Source organism: Staurois parvus, unplaced genomic scaffold (genome assembly GCF_062004578.1).
Source record: "Staurois parvus isolate SC_StPar_1 unplaced genomic scaffold, SC_StPar_1.0 ptg000350l, whole genome shotgun sequence".
Classification (NCBI taxonomy): Eukaryota; Metazoa; Chordata; class Amphibia; order Anura; family Ranidae; genus Staurois; species Staurois parvus.
In genome coordinates, this window is record NW_028318146.1 from 4084832 (window position 1) to 4111998 (window position 27167).

The following is a 27167-nucleotide window of genomic DNA, read 5'->3' on the forward strand; positions in this document are numbered from 1 at the left end:
TGCTCCCCTTTAGTATCAGGTCATTAAATCACTATGTAGTACAATAAAGGTAAGGATCACAGCCCAGAGGTAACTCCAAGTCAATAATGCCAACGTTCATATTCCTATACTGACTGGTACTCTTTAAAGATGGCTACTACCCTTAATAATGGTATTTTTGCACCTGCCGCATGTGTCATGCTGATCTGTTTCTGCACATCATCAGTAATGTGTATCTTAGCAGACAGAGCTCGTGTAATGACTGAAAGGTTTCAGCACTATCACTGACACATGCATGATTTGAATGAATCGTCACGGGATAACTGGCAGGTAGCGAACATGGGAGCGCGCAGAGAATTGGATAGTGTTCACGCTCATGACAGCTTAATACACCATCCACGAAGGGGAGTAAATTGAAAACATTTATAATCCACTTATCAAGTGCCACAGAACGCTGGTAATGAGAACGCTTACCGCATAACATCTTGTTGTTGGAGACAAGTAAAATCCCCACCACAGACAATTGCTAATGCCACACAGTAATTCGCTTGTGTATATAAAAAAATGAAAACAGACAAACACTAAAACCTAGAACTAGAGAAAAACAAAATGTTTAAAGCTGAACCCTGGCCACAAACATATTCCTCATTAACCAAGCTATAAAACCACTTTGTGTGCACCAACTGCCTTTGCAAACCCAGGTGTCACAATGTAACTCCCTTACTTTTAGATTGTAAGCTCCAAGGATCAGGGCCCTCCTAACCCTCTTGTATTGAACTGTATTGTTGCTGTATTGTCTCCCATTATATTGTAAAGCACTGAGCAAACTGTTGGCGCTATATAAATCCTGTATAATAAATAATAATAATGTAAAAGTAGCGGTGACAGCTATCACTGTACTGCAAATAGCCTGCGCTGAGTACAGAGCTGTGGGTGGGACCCAGCAACCCTTCCCTGCAGAAAACTACAGGAGGGGGCAGAGATGAGACCAGTCACTCTGCAAAAAGAAGGCGAACAGTAGTGATTGGTCTTTAATTCTGTACTTAATGGAATGCAAAAGATACAATAAAAATAGTAACTTCACAGAACATATGATAAATATAAAGTGGTATATGCACATTCGATACACCCTACCGATAATAAGAGCAATTAGAATTAATTGTTAGAGGGCGAGACTATACATAATTGATAACAATATCAGCAATGTAACAGGTGAACAGAGGTTTAGGCTCCATTCACATCTGAGCGTAGCATTTTTCAGCGTTTTTGTGCGATTTTTCATGCACATTTTAGCGCAATTTTTGCGCATTTTCATAAGGCTCTTTTAGCCGTTTTTGAGCTTTGCCGTTTTTTTTATTAGCCAATAGAGAAAAATATCATCTGTTGCATCATTTTGTAGCTAGGTTTTTCAGTTTTTTTATTATTATTCATTTATTATTATTTTGTTTTTTGTTAGGGTAAGGGGTTAGAGTTAAGGTTAGGTTAGGGTTAGGAGTTAGGGTTTGGGTCGGGGTTAGTATTTTATTTATGATTTACTTATTTATTTATAATATTTTATTTATTATTTATTTGTTTTTTTGGGTAATAATAATAAATGAATAAATAAATGTAAACCAAATGTAAAGTAAATAAAAATAATCATAAATACTATGTAATAATAAATAATAATTACCCCCTAACCTTAACCCCTTAAAGAATGTATTAAACAAATTATTTTTATTATCATTATTATTATTATTAATTATAATAATTTATTTCTTTTTTTTTAACCCCTTGGCGCTGACACATCCCGGCCCTTTAAGGGTTTCAGAAGCCGGGAGACGGGGCGGGGTTTAGAGTCATGTGACCGCCGTGACACAACCTTACGGTGGTCACATGATCGAGAAAGGTCCCGATCAAAAGAGGAGATCAGAATCTTTCCGTGAGTACCTGATGTGTGCTGGGAGTGCGCAGGGCACGCACTCTCAGCACATACAGTGAGGAACAGAAGTATTTGAACACCCTGCGATTTTGCATGTTCTCCCACTTAGAAATCATGGAGGGGTCTGAAATTCACATTGTAGGTGCATTCCCACTCTAAGAGACAGAATTAAAAAGAAATTTCAGGAAATCACATTGTATGATTTTAAAAGAATTTATTTGTCTTGCACTGCTGAACATAAGTATTTGAACACCTGAGAAAATCAGTGTTAATATTTGGTACAGAAGCCTTTGTTTGCAATTACAGAGGTCAAACGTTTCCTGTAGTTCTTGACCAGGTTTGCACTGCAACAGGGATTTTGGCCCACTCCTCCACACAGATCTCCTCTAGATCTGTCAGGTTCGGGGCTGTCGCTGAGCAACACAGAGTTTCAGCTCCCTCCAAAGATGTTCTATTGGATTTAGGTCTGGAGACTGGCTAGGCCACTCCAGAACCTTGATATGCTTCTTACGGAGCCACTCCTTGGTTATCCTGCTGTGTGCTTCGGGTCGTTGTCATGTTGGAAGACCCAGCCACGACCCATCTTCAATGCTCTGACTGAGGGAAGGAGGTTGTTGCTCAAAATCTCACAATAAATGGCCCCATTCATCCTCTCCTTAATACAGTGCAGTTGTCCTGTCCCCTTCGCAGATAAGCACCCCCAAAGCATGATGTTACCACCCCCATGCTTCACAGTAGGGATGGTGTTCTTGGGATGCAACTCGTCCTTTTTCCTCCAAACACGACAAGTGAAGTTTAGACCAAAAAGTTCTACTTTGGTCTCATCTGACCACATGACTTTTTCCTATGCCTCCTCTGGATCATCCAGATGGTCATTCGCAAACTTCAGTTGGGCCTGGACATGTGATGACTTGAGCAGGGAAACCTTCCGTGCGATGCATGATTGGAAACCATGACGGCGTAGTGTTCTACCGACAGTGACCTTTGAAACTGTGGTCCCAGCTCTCTTCATGTCATTGACCAGCTCCTCCCTTGTAGTTCTGGGCTGATTCCTCAACTTTCTTATCATCAGTGATACCCCACGAGGTGAGATCTTGCATGGAGCCCCAGTCCGAGGGAGACTGACAGTCGTCTTTAGCCTCTTCCATTTTCTAACAATTGCTCCAACAGTTGATCTATTTTCACCAAGCTGCTTGGCAATTGCCCCGTAGCCCTTTTCAGCCTTGTGGAGGTCCACAATTTTGTCTCTGGTGTCTTTTGACAGCTCTTTAGTCTTGCCCATGGTAGTAGTTGGCATCTGACTGACTGTGGGGTGGACAGGTGTCTTTAAAGAGCTCAGACAGGTGCTACTAAGTTAGATTAATAAGTGGAGTAGAGATGGACTTTTTAAAGGCACAGTAACAGGTCTTTGAGAGCCAGAATTCTTGCTGTTTCTTAGGTGTTCAAATACTAATGTTCAGCAGTGCGAGACAAATACATTCTTTAAAAATCATATAATGTGATTTCCTGAATTTGTTTTTTAAATTCTGTCTCTCAGAATGGGAATGCACCTACAATGTGAATTTCAGACCCCTCCATGATTTCTAAATGGGAGAACTTGCAAAATCGCAGGGTGTTCAAATACTTCTGTTCCTCACTGTATATCTTTTTTTAATAGAACGCAAATGTGCAGCCGCTCGGCGTCTAGGCCCAGACGCTGGGAGGCCGCACATTTGCGTTCGGCCGGCGCCAAGAGGTTAAGGTTAGGGGTAATTATTTATTTATGATGTATTTATCATTTTTTATTTATATGTGTATTTATTTTATTTGACATTTATTTATTCATATACTATTACAATTTTTTAAAAATTTTTTCATTTGAGCAGAAAATCCCGCAAAACGCATGTAAAAATGCACAAAAGTGCACAGAATCGCGTCAATCATGGGTTTCTATTATTTTCTATAGGAATACCAACGCGCCAAAAACGTGCAAATCTGACCAATTTGAGCTACAAAACGTTTTGGACCTTCAGGCATTCCGCTTCTGGCAACTTGGAGTGGAGATGTGAACAATCTCCATAAAGTAATATTGATTTTTTTTTTTTTCGCCCTGAGCATTTTGGAACTTTGTGCTACAAAATATTCAGGTGTGAATAGGGCCTTAGGGACTTCTCTGGGCTGGCGCAGTGAGCAGTCTTAATTACAGGAAGCTCCTTCACAGAGGCAAAGTTTCACACTGGAAAACTGTACAGATCTTGAAGAAATGCTCAATGTATGACAAGATTTAAGTAACAACATGTAATGTATATTTAGAAAATATTTACTTACTCAACTTTAAAAAATCTCCTTCTCACAATCTATCTGCCAATTATTCAAATCTTCCCATTATTACTACCAATTAAAGTATAGCTAAAGGGAAAACTTTTATTTTAGTTTTGAATAGGGTGAGGGAATAGAACATTTTCAGGTTTTTACTGCTGTCTGTGTCCCCAATAGGGAGATTCACCTTCTCTATTTCTCATGCTTACTGTAATCACTGAAAGTGAAAGTAAAAAGAAAATCCCACATTTTGGCTTGTCCCCAGAACAGTAACAGAGGGGAAATCATAAAATGGGGACATTAGTCTTGGTGACAACCAGGGATTATTTCACTTTGCAGGGATTTCCTCTCCTCACAGCAATGAGACAGGAAGTGAAGGGAAATCTCCCAAATGGGACATATATTGCAAACTAAAACTTGACAGGGGTTATAACCATTCTTTACTCTATCCAAAATGAAAAGAAAAAGTTTTGCCTTTAGTTCATTTTTAAAACTTATTTATTTTTTTCCCCACTCTGTTTGTTCTCTCCTGTTTGTTTTTCCCCACTGTTTGTTCTCTCCTGTTTGTTTTTCCCACTCTGTTTGTTTATAAATTAGATTTATAAAAATCTAATTTCCTCATAAATTTAGGCAAAAAATGCATTCTGCTACATGTCTTTGCTGAAAAAAAATCCCAATACGTGTAAATTAATTGGTTTACGTGAAAGTTACAGCATTTACAAATGGCGATATATACTGGAATTTTTTTACTAGTAATGATGGCGATCAGCAACTGCGAGACTGTGGGAGTGCGGCAGGCAATCTGACACTGGGGGGGAACTGACCTGGTGTCACCGATATCCCCAGTGACACCAATACAGTGATCAGTGCTAATAAAAAGCACTGACACTGTACTAATGACACTGGGCAGGAAGGGGTTAAAGTTTCAAAGTGGTTTCTCAGCAAAATGAAGGATGGAGACATGGATGGCCGGGTGAGTTTGCTTTAAATAGAAAAAATGAAAACAGTGTTTTTGGTTTGTGGTGCTCAGATTCAGTGTAGTTCCGCTTTAACTGCTAAGCCAATTTGAGGACCATGTTTGCCCCAATGGGGATGCAAAGGTGTTCCATTCACCCCTGTGCAAGCAGTCTCATTCATGTCATTTGGGACACAGTGGCTACATCACTATCAAATCGGGACAGCACCTTCGTTACAAATTACATGAATGGGACTGCCTGTACATCTGTGCATGCCTGTTCAGGCAAACATGGCCCACGCATGTGTGTATGCTGCAGTATGCCCGTCTGAACAAAGCCTAAAGGGTGCTGAAATATCCCACAATCCCCTGTTCTAGTATTATAATGAATCCCTGTAAAAAAGCAATGCCTCTACCTGATACTTTTCATGGGGGAGATTAAGGAATATTCTTTTAAAGTGAAGAAGGTCTGGTATATTGATCTGGTAGTAATTTTGTCAGAGTGCAGAGAGAAAATGCTTTTCAAATCCAGGCAAAAGGTTCCTGGCTTTCTGTGTGTTTCCTGAATGTAGTCAGAAAGTAAAAAAATATTCACAAAAAAAAGTGCTTATTAGCTGTACTCATGTTTCAATTAAGTACCATTAAAGGAGAGACAAGAGCAATGCTGGGAATGGCCAGTACTCTGGAAGAGCTCTCTGCTCTGCAATGAACGTACATCCATAGGACCTGAAGACTACAGCACGTACACATGCATCATTTTTCCATTAATGTCTCCTTGTCACAACATGCAAAAGTCTTCTGTAATTTACGACATGGTCTATATGTGATGCAGAGACCTCTGGCACAAAAAAAAAACTGCTGTTTTCAGAAGGCAGCTTATACACTGCATAAGAACTAATCAAGCAGCAAGAGGATCGGTTTACCCTTTGGATTCCCTGTGTTGTGATTAACACTCAAAAGACAAGGTGGGAATCCTTGGTAAATGCCAAACTAAATGAGTAAATCTCAGAATTCAGAGGCAGGACTCACTGGTACCACTGACAGAATGACACGTCTGAGCTACAGACAGGACATATTCAATATTAATATTAAAGCATTTGTAAAGTCAATCTTTTTAAATAATAAACATTTTACACTTATCTGCTCTGTGTAATAGTATTGCACAGAGCAACCCAGATCCTCCTCCTCTGGGATCCCCTGCCGGCACTCCTAGCTCCTCCTCTTATTGATGTACCAGCATAGGAAGCAGCATCCTATTGTCACACACCTGCAGGCTCAATCCCAAATTGCATTGCCTTTGTCTATTGACACAGACAGCTTAGTTTGGCTCCGCCCCACCCTCCCTAATTAGCACAAAATTTGGCTAAGCCAGTAAGAGTGGGGAGGAGGGAAAAGAGCCGCTACAGATGGGCAGAGCTCCGGATCAATATAAAAATAAGGTATGCATCATTGGGGGTGGGGGGGCAATACAAATCCTGAAACATTTCTTACCTTAATGCAGGAAATGCATTAAGGTAAAAAATGTTTAGAGTGTACAAAAACTTTAAGTAAAATTGATGTATAAAAAAGGTCAGGAAAATACAAAAAACAAAATAAAGAGCAAAGGGAAAATGCAGTAGACAGTACAGAAAAAGAAAGACAATGTGAAAGGAATAAACCAAACCAGAAACCAGCCTATTAGTATTTACCTTCACTGGCCCTACAAGTAAGTACCTAGTTAAAGAGGAATTCCGGGCTAAACCTGACTAGTCTTAGAAATGCTCCCACCCCACAACTATGCGAGGGGTAGGCAACCTTAAAGAGGTGGAGATCTACTTGAACAACATGAGAGAATTCAAAGATCACCGAGCACAATGTCGCCTCCTCACTCCTGATTCAAACCTCATGTCGCAACCACATGCATTGCAGGGCAATCACGGGTTTAAATCAGGTGGTGAGGAGGCAAAATATCTCCTCCACAACACCTGTCAAACATACTCAAATCGCCTTTCAGAGGAGCAGCAGTGCCTGCTGCACTTGTGAATAAGTCATTAGCTGCATTTGGCAGCGGCACCTTTAAGGCTCATTCACACGGTTTTACCATCCCCAGTCACCCCCCCCCCCCCTTTGCTGCTGAGGCAGAAGCCAAACATGTGCACATGTGGCAGCACAAATTAAACACCCTGTTGCTTTTGGCGGGTGCTACTGCCTGCCAATCATGACCCATTCAAGAAAAATTGGGCCTCTCTGCAAGCACATTGCAACCGCATGCTTCTGCGGGGCCCAAGAGTTGAAACAGGTAGTGAGAAAGCTACACAATGCTGCTTGCTTTAACCCCTTGTTTGCTGTAATGCACAAGGTTTCAGGGCACTTGCAGAGCGGCCTCATTCACTTAAATTGGTAATGCTTGGCAGGTGCTACATCCACCAACCATGACACGTCATATAAATCCAGCTATGACTGCAAAATGTGTACAACCACTGCAGCTAAAGGGAGTGCTGCTGGGGTGGGGGTGGTAAACACACGCCTTAACTATGGTGTTACAACCCCCCAAACTACAAATGTAAATGAACCCTTACTGTTCTGAGTCCCCTGCGCTGCGGTTTCCCTGCACAGCGAGTTGCCTGTGTTAGCTGAGCTTTGCCATAGACTTATATTATATTATATCCTGCAGATGTGGTGCACTTTCTCACAGTGCACCAACACTCCTGCATTCAGAAGTTTTGGTGAGCTTTCAGAGAGTGCACCAAACTTGCAAGATATAATAGAAGTCTATGGCTAGTGCAGCAAACCTACAGGAAAGCTGCAGGCAGTGGTGTATTTAGGTTTTGTGCTGTCCTAGGCAACACAAAAATCATGCAAACTGCAGAGCATAAGTGTGAAAGCAGCACTATACTATTATGCCCAGTGTTTTGCTTCACACTGACCAGACCGGTAGCCGATGGGGAGCAGTTGGTATCACTCCACATGGGACAGGAGCCAGCACTACAGAGGAGGAATCGGTTTATGCGGCTCTTGCTCCCTACTACAGCTCCAACTTTACAAGTAATCCCTCTGCATTGCATTGTTTGATTCTCTGCCCAAACAGCGATCTACCAGTCACCTAGCCATGATCTACTGGTAAACTGCAATCTACAGGTTGTTAACCCCCAACCTATGCTGACTAATCTGTTTAAGAAAGATATACTGTACATACTTACCTATTTTCATCAGCTCCATCCCAGTCACGTGCACCAACAGTGGCTGCAGGGGAAAGGAGGGAGTGTCAACAACGGCTGGGAATGCCTGGAGCTGTGATATTCCCGTATTAGGCTCTTACGGCCAATCCATTGTTGAAGGTTCCTCTTCTCCACTGCGGCCGCGGCCAGCAAACACAAGGAAACTGGATCACATAATCAGACCGGGCTGAAAATAGGTAAGTATATGTAGGTAAACAGATGGCGTGCATCTTTCCTGCATAGGCTATTCAACATAGTTGTTGGGGGAGGGAGCATTTTTAAGACTACTTAGATTCTGCCTAGAATTCTACTGATGGGGTCTGGGGGCCACACAGAGCTGTAGATTGTGCACCAGGGTTCTAAGCCCAGCACTTGTTTTAGGAAATGTATTTTGCATGGAGAGGCTGAACATTTTGTATAGCTGCACTGAAGTTAAGAAACACACACGGTCCAGCGCACAAGAATATTTACCCTTTTCTTCTGTCTGCTGGAACAGACGTATGTGACATTTTGGTAATGTTTGATCTAAAACTTAATACATTAGCCAGAAGAAGGGAACACCTCACTTCAAAGTACAGTATTAGGAATTAATGGATTTGAAATCCACTCTTAAATTACAACTAGTGCTTTTAGCTGCAAAGAGAAAAAAACTGCCTTTCAAGGAACCAAAACGTTTAATTTCAAGGGATCATAAAATGCAGAAATTGAAAGAGTGTGAGTGACAGTGCAAAAAGTAAACACATAGGAATTATTACCCTCCCATCCTTACTAGAGTTTTCCCACAGAAAAAAATATACAAACCAAATGTGAGACCTGTAATTTGTTTTCAGTGTCAGAGCTCCCACAAATATATGTTTGTGAAGAGCTTTTAAAGCGTTGTCACTGGAGGTGGGGCATGCATATTGCTGTGTAAAGCTGGCCATACTTTAGTAGAATTTTGTTCAAAGTTTTTAATTTAAAAAATGTTTGTTTGATTGTCTAACAAAGCTGGTGGCCGCAACCGCAGTGAAGAGTAAATTCGAGCAAGATGGAACCTTTTTCTCGAACAAATTAATTTTGAACTGGGTATGTAGTTTTAATTCAGTAAAGTCCATTCTATTCTAAAATCAAAAGTTAAAAGCAAATAAATCACTTTCAAGTGACATTCATCAAGTCATCAAATGTACTAAGAATGTTCGTATGAAGCTAGCTTTAGTTAAAGGGGATCCAGCAGTGGATCATGGTGGATGGGGGAGTGTGGGGAAGGCAAGTAAGGGATGCTTGTTTTAGAACCTTTACATATACCCAGTGAAGTGACTGGCCTCAGGTGATACACAGAGATTAAACAAATCCTCCTACATATGTTGTACCTGCTTATCTGCAGTTTTCTTTTCTCTACATATGTTCAAAGTGAAGAATGTTTACAGCTTGTCTAAGCTTTCAGAAAGCAGGGGTAGAGTGCTGACATTACACACTGTAGAGCTCAGTGAGAAGAGCTCTGAGAGCTGATTGGAGGGATGGGACACACAACACACAAGAACATCACAGGCTGTGTGCTGGAGGTCCCTTCTCTGTCACTTTTTTTCCCTTGGTGTCAGGAAAACTTGTCAGAAGTGACTCCTGCAGATAGCAGAGGAATGAGTCAACAGAGAGCAATTACACTCAGTTCTCTGGATTGAGACAAGTACACACTATTAAAGAGCCTTTTTTCAACCAGGGTGCCTTCAGGTTTATCCAGGGGTGTCTTGGCAAAATGTGTAAAAATTGCCCACAAATTGTATACATGCCAGTGGGTGGGTGAAGTCTGCCTTTTAGTTATACAAGCCAAAGGTTTTCATTGTGCACCATTACAAACTTTCAGCCGCTGATATCTTAACAAACAATGACGTCATTGGCTGATAAAGAGGATGTCAGGTGCCCAAACAACATCCTTGTTTGTCCCCCCTGCCCCTCTCCATCAGCACTGGGATCACATTAGCTGAGTGAGGGAGAGAAACTGAGGGGGAAGAGAAACACTGGAATATTAGTCAATACCAGTGTGCAAAGGTGTATTTGCTTTGGAAGAATGCATCACCTCAAACGTAGGGTGTCCTATGTGTGTGGGTGTTGCTGAATTATATAAAACTATTCATTTGATTTTTTACATATTAGAATGGGGTGCCTCGAGATTGTGCATAATTGTAAACAGTGCCTTGACAGAGAAAAGGTTGAGAAACACTGCTAAGGAGGGATATGCTTTGTTCATATTTCATTTTTGAGGTTTACAACCACTTTACAGTTAATCTGCTTCCTTCCCCACTGTAGGCAAGTACAAATTAATTTAAAAGCTAAACTTCAGGTAGGAAAAAAAAACCCAAAATAAATGCAGTCATATAAATAGTTATTAAACACAGATAGTGTGAGTGCCTGAATATGGTTTAGCATCAGTATTTTGAAATTGTCTTCCATTAGCACATAGACTGGGAGATCAGAACCATGTACACATGCTACCAAGGAATGTGCTGACAAGCGGAACTTTATTGGCATCCCAGTCTTAGTCTGTAGGTTTCAATATTGAGTTGGCTTCAACTCTTCAGGGAAGGCTGTCCACAAGGTTTAGGAGGGTGTCTATGGGAATGTGTGACCATTCTTCCAGAAGCACATTTGTGAGGTCAGGCACTGATGTCGGAAGAGAAGGCCTGGCTCACAGTCTCTGCTCTAATTCATTCCAAAGGTGTTCTATGGGGTTGGGGTCAGGACTCAGTGCAGGCCAGTCAAGTTCCTCCACCCCAAACTCTCTCATCCATGTCTTTATGGACCTTACTTTGTGCACTGGTGTGCAGTCACGTTGGAACAGGAAGGGGCCATCCCCAAACTCTTCCCACAAAGTTGGGAGCATGAAATAGTCCAAAATGTCTTGGTATGCTGACGCCTTAAGAGTTCCCTTCACTGGAACTAAGGGGCCAAGCCCTCCTGAAAAACAACCCACACCTTAATCCCACATCCACCAAACTTTACACTTGGCACAATGAGGCCAGACAAGTACTGTTCTCCTGGCAACCACCAAACCCAGACTTGTCCATCGGATTGCCAGACAGAGAAGCGTGATTGGTCACTCCAGAGAACACGTCTCCACTGCTCTAGAATGCAGTAGCGGCCTGCTTTACACCACTGCATCCGATGCTTTGATGATGTAAGTTTTGGATCCAGCTGCTTGTCCGTGGAAACCCATGAAGCTCTCTACGCACTGTTGTTGTGCTAATCTGAAGACCACACCAAGTTTGGAGGTCTTTAGCTATAGACTCAGTTGTTGACTTCTTCCAGCTGTGCGCTTCAGCATGCGCTGACCCCGCTCTGTCATTTTACATGACCTACTACTTGGTGGCTGAGTTGCTGTTGTTCCCAGTTGCTTCCACTTCGTTATAATACCACTAACAGTTGACAGTGGAATATTTAGTAACAAGGAAATGTCAAGGATGGACTTATTGCCCTTCCCTCCTCCTACCACTCCATCCCCCACAGCCATTTCCTCCTGTACCTCTACCCCCTCCCTCCTAGATTGTAAGCTCGAAAGAGTAGGGCCCTCTAACCACTTGTGTACTGTTTGATGTTACTGTACTGTTTCATGTATTGTCCCCCCCTCTGTTGTACAGCGCTGAGCAAACCCTTTGGCGCTATATAAACTCGATAAATAAATAAATAAATAAAATTGCACAGGTGATAACCTATCACGGTACCACGCTTGAATTCACTGAGCTCTTGAGAGCGACCCATTCTTTAACAAATGTTGCAGAAGCAGTCTGCATGCCTAGCTGATGATTTTATACACCTGTAGCCATGGAGGTGATTGGAACACCTGAATCTAATGATTTGGAGGGCTGGCCCAATACTTTTGGCAATATAGTGTATTTATTTAAACTGTGCAGGTATTACCTTGTATAGAGTTCAGCTTTAGGTACCTCCCATCTGAGAGCTGTGCATTAACATTTCATGATGTCCTGCGCAAAGGGAACAATGATAACATTCACCCTTTGACTGCAATACTGTGCAAGTTGATGATACCATGCTGCAGCTGGGCAAAGGCTGTGGGCAAGTCTGTGGCCAGAACCAGAGAGGAAGGGTGTCAGAAGTCCTTCCTTTGTGCAACCGGTTACCTCCACTAAGTTCATAATCATACGTGTGGTCACTATGTCAATTATGATATCATATGCAAGCCATAGTTAAAGTGGTTGTAAACCCTTACATATACCCAGTGAAGTGACTTAGGTGGTACACAGAGATCAAATCCTCCTACATAAGCTGCACCTGTTTATCTGCATAAATCCCTTCTCTACAGCCATTCAAAGTACAGGATTTACACAACAATTCTCAGCTCCAGAAGGCAGGGGACACACTGATGCCACACACTGCACAGCATCCAGCAGTGTTTCCCAGCCTTTTTTCAGTCAAGACATCCTTTACAAATTCTGCACAATCTTGAAGCACCCCTTTCTAAAATGTAAAAAAAAAAAAACTGAACTAATAGTTTTACACAACACAGCAACATCCACACACGTAGGACATACAACGTGATTTATTCTTCCAAAGCAAATACACCTTTGCACACTGGTACTGACTAATTTTGCAATGTTTCTCTCCCTCAGTCAGCTAATGTGACCCCAGCGCTGAAGGAGAGCAACAGGAGGGGAGGGGCAAACAAAGATGCTGTGCAAGTGCCCAATGTACTCCCGATCAACTGATGATGGTATTGGTTGTTAGGATGTTGGTGGCTAGAAGGCTGTAATGGTGCACAAGGAAAACATGTGGCTTTGTGTAACTGAAAAGAAGGCTTGATCCACCTGCTGGCTTGTATACAATTTTTGGGCAGTTTTTAGACATATTACCAAGGCACCCCTGAAAAAACCTAAGGCACCTTTGTTAAAACAAATAAAGGGAGGGAAAGGACATACCCCTTCTAGACAGTCGTATAGGGAAAATTTCACAGCCGAGGCTGTAAATCACCTGCTGTGTGCTGGAGAAGGGACAGTCTCCCAAAATGACTTGGTATTGGCATAGACTGTCAGAAGTGACTCATGCAGATAGCAGAGAAATTAAAAAGAAGTCAGAAATCACGCTTGATGCTTTGGGTTGAGGCAAGCACATGTCATAGAAGGATATGCTTTGTTCATTTTACATTTCAGAGGTTTACAACTACTTTAATGCACAAAAATGAGCCTTTGGACTGCAGATTTTACTTCAATCTGAATATAGAAGTGTGCCTCTGTTTAATACTCTGTTAAATAAAATGCAATATAAAAGAAATATAAAAGCAACACATTACAAACTGTAATTACAATGTTCCCATGCACCTCCACCTATAAGTAAAACTACTAGAGCACAGTGACCAATGAACTGAAGCACTATGGGCACCACAATTGGGAGTGTGTACCCAGCTCTGAAGGAAATAGCTTTTAGGCTGGTTTCACACTGATCCTAGCAAAGACGCTAAAAAAAAAATGTGTTTTTTTAATCATGATTTTAGCCGCATTTTTTACAGGACACGGGGCTCAACAATGTACTAAAATCACACCAAACAATTTAATTTCAGTGGGAAGGTGCGTTTTTGGCATGTTTTTTTTAATGCACCAAACTTGCACAAAAAATGCAGCATGCGGGATTTAAAAAAAAGCACCTGACCCACAACAGATCAGCGTGAAAGCGTTCCATAGGAATACATGGTCACATGTTTTTCTTCAGCTTTTTTTTAACACAAAAACCAGCCTCAGTCTGGGTTTACACTTCTGCGGTGAGGCATATCGCATGTTATTCGCACAGGAACTGTATCGCATTCCTGGGCAAATCACATGCGAATTATGTTTTGTGCAATTTGTACATTTTGTATGGCTGAAATCGCACCACCTCTGCACCAAAAAGTGCAGGTACATATTTTAGTACGCACTAGAATAAGATCGCATGGGTATTCACACCCATGCAATTAGATTCTGCACATCGCACCGCATTTTGTGAACCGATTTCGGGGTATTGTTAACTTAACATACAAACCTGCAGCAGTTCGCAAGAACGGGGTGCGATTGTGATGCGGTGTGGAATTTGCACAGAAACCGGTGCACATTGCGCACCGCATCAGTGTGACCCCGGGCTGAATGTTGCTTACAGAACTGTTACATTGAGATTCCTCAATCATATTACAAAAAGGGGTTATAATGGGATACAGGATTTCCATCTGTCTTTTAAATGTTCTTAATTCTACACACTCAAACCCTTGCTACACATTCACATTAAAATCATTTCTTGCAAGAACCATCACAAACAAGTGCAGGCAATAACCGCTCTCATAAAATTTATTTCCAGGTGATTGCTTGCAATGAACAGTATCATTTTGCAGATGGTTTGAGAAAAAAAGTCTTAAACAGGATTCAGCTTTCTCAAATCTAATCATCAAATATTAGAAAAAATTTAACTCAAGATCTTAATGATATATACAGATTACAAGAGGTTCTTCACAGCAGGCACATTAATTACTTCATTTTCTAATGAAGATCCCTGCTGCGAGGAAATCTATACAGCATAGTATATCAACTTATTTTTTTCCTCCATCATTAGATAGCATACAGATCCCATATTTCCCTGCGGTTATGTGTAAATTAAAGAGACCCTGTCAGGATAGAAATGTATAAGCTGTCCCTACTGAATTTTTTAAAATGTGTGATTTCCAGAGCTCTCAATCTTCACTCTGCTTTACTACTTAGCACATCATTAACCTGAAAAAAAACTGAAAAAAGCATGCAGCAAGCGTGGATGGAACTCGTGAGCTGCATACTTCCATAGGGTCAGTAACTTGCTAAATAGTGAAACAAGAATAAAAACCACCATTTAAAAACATACATCATCGAAAGTGACATCTTCCTTGTTTCTGACAGGTTCTCTTTAATGGGGAATCAATCAGGATCATAATCCCTAGTAAATGTAAATTATGTCAGGTCATCTCCATCATCCCCAATAGTTAGAATCAAGGGAAGTGGGAAGAAACCGTATTTTGTGCAATGGCTAGTTAGAATCCCAAACATTTTTCATAGTTATATCTTCTAAATAGTAAACAATAACACGGGTAAATTGCTATTTTACTTTTTATACTAACTAAATTATGTCTAAGGGCCTGTTTACACGAGTGAATGCACTAGAAGGCATCTGTCGGTGTGTTGTATCATGACAGTGGTGCCGAAGCGCCGATCACAGCACACCACACTTTACTTTGTTTTCTGAACTGGCCAGGTAGGCGATAAGGAATTTTGCCATGTTTTGCGGGGGGACTACACTGGAATAGCTGCCCAAAGCAGTCTGACTGCAGCTGGTGTGAACAGGCCATGTTAAAGGTTTTTCTAAAAGAAAACTTGCAGGCTTACTTTACCAGATAAAGTGGTCCCAGGACATTAACTGAGGTTCTTCAGTCGCCTGCAGGTAACCACAAAGTATTTCCAGAGCACCCAAAATCAGGGGCGCTCTAATATGAAAATAGATGTGGTTGCCCCCATCCCACTTCCTCTTTCTGCTATCCCTCTCCCTCCCACCCTCTTGTTAGTCTGTTTCCCTATCTGTTTTTGTCTTAAAGAGTGCACTTCTCCACTTACATATCCACATATGATTATGTTTGCATGTTGCATGGCACATTATACGTTATTTACTGTGTCTTAATGTCTATGTTGAGATATGACTTGTATTATGCCTTTTATCTTTCTGTAACTACAAATGTATACTTTCTTGGTACCGAGGCGATGTACCTTTCTTTTGTGTTTTTGTTCTTGCCATCTGTATACTACATGAAAGCTAAATTTAAAAAAAAAACTAAATTTGAAAAAGAAAAAAAAAAAAAGAAAAATATATGTAGTTGCACTCTTGCTTGGCATCTCCCGTACTCCCCAAATTTATATTGGCTAGTGACATCATCCATTGTACTTGGTGACCACTAGGTAGGTATCGGGAACAGGAAAACGCAGGTCAAAACAAGACTCTGCCAGATCTGGCCAATATATGCATATAAGGTATGTCTTTTTGCTGATGACACAAAGGTGTGTAGTTCAATGTTTCTAAACATAAAATATTGCACCTAGGGAAAAATATTGCACCTAAGGAAAAATAATCCCTTGAGAGAGTACAACATTGGGGGTACAGTATTGGAAAGCACTACAGAGGAAAAGGATTTGGGGGAACTTGGGGGAACAGTGTGGCCAGGCAGTGGGAAAAGCAAATAGAATTCTAGGATGCAGCACTAGAGGAGTCACCAGCAGGAGGAAGGAGGTCCTGATTCCTCTGTATTAGGGGTGCACCGAAATGTTGGTGGCCGAAACATTTCAGCTGTAAACACCCCTATCGGTCGTTGGTCAATATGAAAATAGGCACCGATACAGGTGCCGAAAATAACCCCGCCCCTCGCTGCCGCCGCCCATCCGCCACTGCCACCACCCGGTAGTTCTCAGCCATACCTGAGAAACCACTGAACAATCCCGAGCGAACCACCGAACATCATCTTTCATCTTTTATAAAACAATTGGGGTATATTTTGTGGGTTTTTTTAAAAACATTAAAGTGTATTTTTCTCCAAAAAATATATATTAATTTTTATAAACTTTCCATTTCGGTTTTTGGCCAAGTGAAGCCTGAATTTTCAGTTTCGGCACCAGAATTTTCATGTTAGTGCGCCACTACTCTGTATAGATTTTTAGTTGGAACTCATTTAGAATACTGGGTCCAGTTCTGGAGACCTCACTTACAAAAAGTTATTGATAAGATCGCACAAGTCCAGAGACGGGTAAAAAAAATGGTGAAACGTCTGGGGGATAAAACATATCAAGAGAGACTTCAGGAACTTAACATGTACAGTAAAGTCTGGTGGAAAGAAGGGAAAGGGGAGTCATGATTGAAACCTTTAAATACATCAAGGGTGTATGAGGTTTAGGAGGGCAGTATTTTAAACATAAAACCAAAATCAAGACTACGAGGACATGACCGTAAACTAACTGGAGGAAAGTTCAAAACTAATCTCAGAAAGTACTACTTTACTGAAAGAGTAGTTGATGCCGGGAATACACTTCCAGCAGAGGTAGTGAGCCAGTTAACAACAAATAGCTTCAAACATGTGTAGATCTATACTCAGACATAACAGTTAACAAACAAAAAACACAACCCCCCCAAATAAAAACAAAAACAGGCAGACTCAATGGACCACTCGGTCTTTTTCTGCCCTTGCTTTTCTATGTTTCTAAAAGAGGGCCCTGCATTTTGGGAATATCAAAGTGATCAGTAATTAGACTGTCCCTTTACCAGATATGGTAAGCTTCAACAAATCTTCCCATAATCTTAAGAGCCAGCAACAGTGTAGCTATAAATCCCCCAAGTACTTTTAATGTCTGGCTCTAGTGGGCATTTTGGTGGTATAGTGTTTGATTACCAATTTGCGTTACAGTGGCTGGGCATAGTTATTATTTCTCACAAAGACCTACTTTGGTGGATGGTAACCATAGTGCCATAGTGCATTGTCAGGAATAAATACCAGGTTTCCCCTGTGCTCTCAGTCATGTGACAGGATGTCACGTGACCATAAGGAACATGACACAGAGCACAGGGGTAGCGACTTACTTTTTTTCAAACAGTGCACACTAGTTGCTGTGAGGGAAGGTTTGTAATAAATGATTACCACTATGTCAGCCATTTGTTACAAACTACATTGCCTACCTCCTCTATGAGTATATTTGGATGTGGCGGGGTTCTATAAGATGCTATATGCAAGTCTAACTTTCTACAGTACACTAGACTTTTTACAATTATGGTCTTACCCCTATTTGTATGTCTCATAATTGGATTATTGAGGACATTTTGGGGTGATTTGCTCTCACCCACTTTTTTTATCTCTTCTGGTTTTTCTTTAGTTTGAATGTATCATGACACATTGTCACTGTATTTTTCTCTTTGAAAAATTCAATAAAAAATGATTAGAAAGAAAAACTAAATTGCCTAAAAAGTATATTGCTGGTGGTGTCGCTAGTCTGGGACTGAGCTGCTCTGGATATCCTAGACGAAAGAGGTCTTTTTGCAGATGCTATGGCAACCTTGTGACTAGATCTGTCCTTACCACAGTTAGGTAATCCAACAGGTTCAGTTAAAAGCAGATTTCTTGCTTTTCTTTTTTATTAAGAAACAGCCTGTGATGGTCTCAACTAATCTAATACATTTCAGCATTTGTACTAAATGTAGTTTTTCTTATTTGATTGTTCTTTACAAAACCCACTGTTCTCTCCTTAGCAAGCGCACTCCCATAATCAGTGTGGGCATCTGGAGCCCACTCATTGCTCCTTACGGGATAGTGCTGCTGGCTACCCAGCATGCACCTCCCTATCTCGTTCATGCGCAGTGCGTATAAAGCGCAGCACACTCATGTTCGCCTGGCATTGCATCGCTTTTGGTTTGGAAATACTGCCCATGCTAGAAGCAGAGGCTGCCCATTGACTTCTGGGATTGAGGGCACTCATACCTCAAGAGCTTATGGGCTGCCGGATATGATGTGTGGTACAGCAATAGAGGAATATTCTGATGAACAAAACAGGTAAACAGCTTTGGGGAAAAAAATTCCGATGAGTAATGTAAATGTGATCACCAATGTGGGGGGGGATGTAAAAAAGTGAATGGACCTCCGCTTTAAACTTTAACCAGATCTACACAATGTACTTGCACTATAAAAGGTTGATTAATTGATAAATTAAATTTAAAAAAACCACTACAATAAAGGAAGCAACCAAGCTACAGTTCAAAACTGAAAGCAATCTTGATCCTTGAGAAGGTTAGTGAAACACTTCATACAGAGATACTACGCTACTAAATTGATCCTCCAACATACTTTATAACTTGAGAGAGCTAGGAGTACAGCCGATGAGGTTTACTAGAGTTCAAGAATCATCAAGGCCTCTTTTTCTTAGTTGTTTAAAATCAACATAGTGAAGAGGGATGAAATAAAAGTATTTAATAAAGTAGAGAAGTAAATAAAAAAAAAAAAAAAAAGCAGACAAGAACATATTTGAGAGCAGGATAGAGAAAGAACATAATAACATAAGAGAAGACCTATAAATACTTTCATACTTGTCTTCTATAAAATACCACTATAACAGGGGTTTTAAATAAAATTCAGAGGGGTCCAGTCAGTACATTATTTTTCCAGCAGAGGTCCAAATCACATGTTTGATTGTTAAGGGCACCTCTGTTTTTGTGAGCACCAAACCGCATGGTGCTGCAGTATTATGAGGCTTGGTACGGTGCTATTTAAAATAAGGGTTGAAGGGATGACTTTTCTGCGTTTCTGCACGTAAGGCAGCCCACTTAAATGAATGGGCTGACTACACGCAGAATGTAGGACGCAATGATGTGAATCATCAGATCCTTTACATCACAGTGTTCTCAGTCCCCTTGCACATCACAACTCTTCTCCTTTACATCACATTGCACAGCTGCACATCAGTCCACCTTCACAACAGTGTTCTCAACTATCACCCCCTTCACATTCCTGTCCTCACCCACTTTATAGCCCCTCCCTTCACATTGCAGTTTCTGGCCCCCCCTTCATATCATCCCCAGTTCCTCCCCACTCCCTCATAGCAGTAACCCTCTTCCCTGTCCTACCTTACACAGGGTGGAGGGCAGGAGGAAAAACAGGTCTAGAGCTGACATTGGGAGGCAGGACAGTTCTGAATGGAGTGGCAAAGTTGCACAACATTTTCTGTTAACTAGCTTGTGATGGTTGCTAGAACTGCCCTGCATCCTAGCAACCAGTCAGTTAACTGGGACAGCTCCCACCCTCCGCCAAGCACTATGATGCCTTCCGACATCAGCTCTGTGAAGATAACAGCGCTAGCAGCAGCTGAGAGAAAGAAACGGCAGCTCCTAAATGGTTTGACTGAGATGGGTCTGGATGGGACAGTGACTCAGTCCGGATTCGGGGCCACGGTCCACCTTTTAGTGATGCCTGTACTACACCCTGTTGCTGCCATTAAAAAACACAGGCATTGTGATCCACCCAATACTTGTCACTCCCTGTAGTCAGTTCACTGGAAACTCAAATCCACATTGTAATGCTGAGCACATAAGGACATTGCAGTGGCAATTTTCTCTTTTCTCCAGTGATTTCACGGACTGTAGCTTTAACTAGTATTTTTTAACACACAGCCTAAAATTCAGTTTAAGAACCTGTCGCATAGTAACATATACTAGGCTAGGTTCCACAGTTTAGTTTCCATTTGACAGGTTCTCTTTAGTCAGTCTCAATGATTTTTCAACATGATTCACATATTCTGCAAGCAGTAATGTACACTAAAGAACAATATATCCTCTGTAATCTATTGAGCAAACCGCGGAAGACCATAATCCTTGCCTATAACAACAGTCCAATGGAAAGTATATGAGAAAAACAATGTAAATGTCATGAAGAGATTCCACAAAAATATACAGTCTCCTGGAAGCTTGGTAACATAATGGTAAGGTCAAGCAATTCAGGTTCTTGTGGAAGAGAAGGGAGAATTCCTTACTACGCAAGATGAACAATGAAAAACGCCTTGGATTATTGAGGGTGACAGGGATGGGCTTTGGGGAAATAAACCATTTCAAAATCTGTTCACTGTCATTTGCAAACTGATGCAAATGTTAAATTCATGTGCATGACATTCACATTGTGGCGGAAATAAGAGGCCTCTCTCTATAATGAAACAGTCCAATACCATTTTAGCAGGGTCTATGACATTTCTTTGCAAACAGGATAGGACAGGAAGAGCAGGCTTATTAAGTGGAAAAGAAAATGTCAGGCACCCTTTTAAGAACATGCCTCATCAAAGAAATGCATATGATTCAAACTGCCAGCGAAGATGTGCTAGGTTCATCTAAAACATTTAGAGTATGGGGATCATTTATGCTCAAAAGCTAATTCACCTGTTATACTGTGTTTCCTGTTAAACCCAGCATTTCGGATTGATCACAGTGCAGCCCCCCACCCTTAAACCACGCATTTGGGATGAAATACGGTGCAGCCCCCCACCCTCAAATCACCCCAGCATTTGGGATGGAACATGGTGCAGCCCCCTTACCCCCAGAACACTCAAACCGCCCCAGTATTTGGGATGGAACATAGTGCAGCTCCCCACCCTCAAACCGTCCCAGCATTTGGCATGGAACAAAGTGCAGCTCCCCACCCTCAATCCATCCCAGCATTTGGTATAGAACATGGTGCAGCCCCCCACCCTCAAACTGCCCCAGCATTTAGCAAAGGAACATAGTGCAGCCCCCCACCCTCAAACTGCCCCAGCACTTGGGATGGAACATTGTGAAGCCACTCACCCTCAAACCATCCCAGCATTTGGTAAGGGAACATGGTGCAGCTCCCCACCCTCAAACCGTCCCAACATTTGGTATAGAACATGGTGCAAACCCCCACCCTCAAACTGCCCCAGCAGTTAGGAAGGAACATAGTGCAGCCCCCCACCCTCAAATCACCCCAGCATTTGGGATGCAACATGGTGCAGCCCCCTTACCCCCAGAACACTCAAACCACCCTAGTATGTGGGATGGAACATAGTGCAGCTCCCCACCCTCAAACCGTCCCAGCATTTGGTATGGAACATAGTGCAGCTCCCCACCCTCAATCCATCCCAGCATTTGGTATGGAACATGGTTCAGCCCCCCACCCTCAAACTGCCCCAGCATTTGGGAAGGAACATAGTGCAGCCCCCCACCCTCAAACTGCCCCAGCACTTGGGATGGAACATTTTGCAGCCACCCACCCTCAAACCATCTCAGCATTTGGCATAGAACATGGTGCAGCCCCCCACCATTAAACCGTCCCAGCATTTGGAATGGTCAATAATGCAAACCCCCCACGCTCAAACCGCCCCAGCATTTGGGATGGAACATGGTTAAGTCCCCTTCCCCCCGAACCCTCAAACTGCCCCAGTATTTGGTATGGAACATGGTGCAGCCCCCCACCCTCAAACCACCCCAGCATTTAGTATGGAACATGGTGCAGCCCCCCACCCTCAAACCACCCAAGCATTTGGGATTGAACATGGTGCAGCCCCCCACCCTCAAACAGTACCAGCATTTGAGATGGAACATGGTGCAGCCCCCCACCCTTACACCGTACAAGCATTTGGGATGGAACATTGTACACTCTTTTGTGTGTCCATGCTGGATTAATAGTTACAGGTTAGAAGGGAGGAATTGTTAGACAGAATATCAATTCCTGAACAGGATGTTCATTTCATTCATAAAATTAATCACAAATTTCACAAATATTCATTAAAGCTGAACACCAGGTATGACCTTTATTGCACAATTACACTAGTCCAGCTTGGACCAATGTAAGTTTGCATACTACATATCTGAGGGGTCACAGGAGAAGCTGACAATCACTGTAGTAGTCAGTGCTACTACAGTGATAGCTGTGATCTTCAAGGATCTTTCAAGAGTTTTAAGAAAAAAAATAAACAGTAAGCCTACATTATATGTCATACAAAAGAGGCTGCACACTAATGACATCAATTCTCTAAATGAAGTTTAATCAGGAAATGTCCACTGACATTGTCTGCCTTTAGTCACACCCCCTGAAGTGTTTCACACAGAGTGGGCACAGTTGTGGAGATGTCTCAGGGCAAAACATTGCAGAGGGGTATTGCTACAGGTGGGATTGTCAGTGAACATGTTCTGAATAAACTTACTTTTTGAGGATTGATTATTAGTGTGCAACCTCTTTTTTTTTTCCATAATATTTATTGAAGAGCTCAGAGCATACAGCAGGTACAAGCATCACATGAGAGCAGAAATGCATATAATGGATGACAAAGTATATGCAACAATTAGCGTATTACGGAACATTATCAGAGCATTATAAATAATAAGAGGTGAAGGAAGGCACAACAGGTCTCAGTTCCCCAAACAGCCTGATGGAGTCGCAACACTGGCAGAAGTATTGATCTGAAGCATCGGTTACCTTACAGAGGCCGATGAAGGGGCAGAGGTATGAGAAAAGCATAATGACAGTATGTATGATGATCACAGGAATCACATGATCACAGTGCGTATAGAGGCAAATAATACTTAGCCCCTTATGGTATGTTGTTGAGGTAACCCAAAAGTAGTAGTAGGCGTCCATGTGATAAGCAAAGGGAAGAAGAGACAACAAGGTTGGAAAACAAATAGATGAAAGCGTTCCAGCAGGTGTGCAATGTATCCGAAGATAATGAAGAGGAACAATGGAAAAGGCTCTGAGTAGGGTAGGGAATTAGTAGGGAGAAAGAGAAAAAAGAAAAGAAAAAAAAAAGGGGGGGGTGGAAGGGGAGCAAACAAGGGAGGGGGAGAAAGGGGGGAGGGAGAGAAGGGGGGGTAAGTAAAAGGGGAATGATAGGGAGAGGGGGGGAGGGTAAAGGGGCAGATAAGGAACCTTCACTGAAAACTGTCAGGGGAAAGTATGTGCACATACAGGAGGGAGTCCTAAAAGGAGGCCCGATGAGAACATTTGCGGCCATAAAACAATATGATTCACACTCCCGGCAAGGAGGGGCTGCAATAACAGGGGTCCCAAACACACTTATCAGGGCACAAAGAGCCAACAAAGCCCTAAGGGTATGTCAGAACCTGAGAGGTATTCAAAATCAGTCAATCAGCCAGACCCAGGAGAAATCGGTATTCAGGAGTCGTGCGAAAATGTGTCCAACAGGACCAAGTGTGAGAGAATTTGGTGGCAACCTCTTTTTTTTGTATGACACATCAGAACAGGGATGGGCTCCTGTGGCCAATAACTTCTTTACCCCAGACACCGGAAGATGTGTAGAGACTGGAGAATTGCTACATGGAGCCTAGATGCTGCATAACAAGGGTTACAAGCATTTGCATCTGCAATTTCAAATGAATTAGTTAAAAAGCTGAATCTTCTATGAAGGCCCAAAACATTTGGCCTAATGGCATTTGTATTATCTGCCAACAATGAAAATACAAAGTAAAAGCACAAACAAGTTTAATTACAAATAATTTCAATTCTCATTATCTGCTTTTATAATCCCCTGAAACTTTAAACAGCAATATGTGAATATTATTAAATCGCTTATGTACTGTAAATAACCCAGCATATACAGCAAATTCTGTTGTTTAGTGCTGTAGGAGGCACAAAAGGTAGACAAAATACTCCAAAAAGAAAATGGGAGAAGTCTCCCCAGTGGGAACACAACAATAAAGCTGACAGGGGTTTGAATCCTGCCCCACTAAAGAACAATTTTGCTGGAGTTCAGATCTTAGATTTGCTCAGCTATGAAATCCTAAGGTCCCTTGCACACTGTGCTATGTAGGAGCAGTTTGTCCCTCCCACAGTTTTAGTTCACATGGGAAGGGCAGGCGTAGTGTCCAGCACCACCGCAGGCTGCCTGTAGACCAGTGGTTCTCAACCTTCCTAATGCCGTGACCCTTTAATACAGTTCCTCATGTTGTGGTGACTCCCAACCATAAAATTATTTACCCAGTAATCATAATTCATGAGTGTCCTTTTACCTCCAATACTGCTGCTTTCAACACAGTAGCTGCTTTTAACAGAGTAACTGCTTTCAACACAGTAGCTGCTTTTAACAGAGTAACTGCTTTCAACACAGCAGCTGCTTTCTACACAGTAGCTACTCTTTACACATCGGAAATATGTGTTTTCTGATGGTCTTAGGGGACCCCTGTGAAAGGGTTGTTCGACCCCCAAAGGGGTCACGACCCACAGGTTGAGAACCACTGCTGTAGACTATGGCAGGCCGTGGCTAAATTCTTTACGGAGTGGTAATGGCGTTTAGGGCCTGGTGTGTTCAGGGATGAGGGAATGCAACTCAGATCTTCTATGCAATGCTTTACTACGTTGTGAGGCATGGAAGCATAACTGCCTACAACAAAATGGGTTTCATTTTACTATTTTTGTGGCATCTCTTATACTCTATACCAGCCTTTCTTTACCAAGGCTCTGTGGAATCCTAGGGTTCCTCCAGAGGTCGATAGGGGTCCCTTGAGCAATGAGCAATTTCTGCCTCTCAGATAATTAACCACTGACACCAATTTTCTTTTTTAGCTATTTGTGAGGGTGGGACTCTCCCTAATGTCCACAAATATAAGAGGCATTCTTCCCAGTGACTTTCACACTAATGTACCATGAGCTGTAGATATAGTATATACCAGCATGGATCCCCCTATTTCAAGTGTTCCTCCATGTTAAACGAATTTACATGGATAAGAAGGGGTTTTTAGGTGTGTGCAGACCACTAAAAAGCAATCAAATGAGTGGCTCTACAGCCTCTGACTTCCTCAGTGGCCTTGTCCAACTCCTTCACAACATCGAGCTGACTGACAGCATGCAATTTATTTTATGATCTGGGGGGGCCTGCATACGGGAGCAAGTATGGAGACAGAGGAAGATAAATAGCTGCTCAATTCTTTTATTCATCTTGATAAGTAAGAGTCTGCTCACACTAATGCTCAGAGCTCTGCAAAGAATACAGCGTGCTGTCACAAACATTGAAAAGTTCCTGCCAATTGGATCACTTTCGCTGATGTGGATTAATTAAATTTGTTTCCTGAATGTCACCAATCAGATTCAGCGAGACAGAAAAATACATTAGCTTTGTCAGTTCAAACAACAGCAGTCGATATGTGAAGAAGACTTTTGTTGCGGCGTGCAATCTTTTCTTTCTTAGTTTACTTAAGAACTTCTGGATTTCTAATGTTGCCCATACAAATGAGATAAGCATCTCATGATTCACCCACTGTCAAGCAACCTTCTCATATCTAAGGTAACAGAGGTGGCTGCAACCAAACCCATCCATATCACATGGGTTAAGATTGGTCAAGCAGCATTGCTTCCTCTTCTGCTCATACACAAACATGTAAAGCCAAATAAAGGTACATATTGATGGAGCAGGCCTTCCACAGTATGGCCTAAGGGTGGGAAGATTATGCTTGGATATTTCACCACCCATTAGGAACCTTTAGGATTGCCACAGATAGATATGATTTATTGCTCACAATGTCAGAGACATCAATAGGAGATGCTGCAATCTTGTGATAAGCAAATACAGCTCATGCACAACATAAGGTTCATTTCTTTTTTCTATGGAGAAAACGGAAAATGAAAGCGGTATTAAGCCCAAAAATAACAAAAATATATATAGCAGCTTTCTAATCCTTAATCATTTTGGCACTAGAGAATTTTTTTCATTTTTTTGAAATGCAAATATCTGCATTATTGGCCAAAGAGTTACTTAAAACCCCCAGAACATTATATATTTTTCAGAATGAAGAGGCCAATAAAAAGACAGTAGTTGAAATTTTTTAGGTTTCACAGTATTTGGACAACTGTTGATCACTAGCATATTTTCAGGAAAAAAATTTAACAAAGTTTGGAGTAACCAAACATATAACGTCTTAAAATTGTGTGCACCAGTGATATAGTAAAAAACTATGGCACCCCATAGCCTCCATAGCTGACACTTTAAAAGCTTTTACACCTCATCCGCTTAGAATTAACTGTGAGCTCTTGTGCTAGTTACTGCTCTCACTCCGTTTGCGGCAATGCCTTACATGTGTGATGCGATCATAATTTACATACGCGCTTACACCCTGGGTGCACATTTGCATATATGGATGTGTGTAGGACAACGGGCATTACAATTTTATTTTGTGTTTTTAATAAATTGTATTATTGACCTTTGTGGGGGTTTTTTACTTTATATTTATTTCACTTTATTGCTTATCACAAGGGGTTAACAACCCCCTATGTTATAGCATTGGTCAAGTGACAGGTACTCTTTATGGA

At 41.7% G+C, this 27167-nt stretch overlaps 1 protein-coding gene across 4 annotated transcripts in view; it reads right to left on the reverse strand.

The window, feature by feature from the left end:
* Positions 1-27167, reverse strand: part of SHANK2 (SH3 and multiple ankyrin repeat domains 2) — a 791629-nt gene that overhangs the window by 733443 nt on the left and 31019 nt on the right. The window lies entirely within an intron of this gene.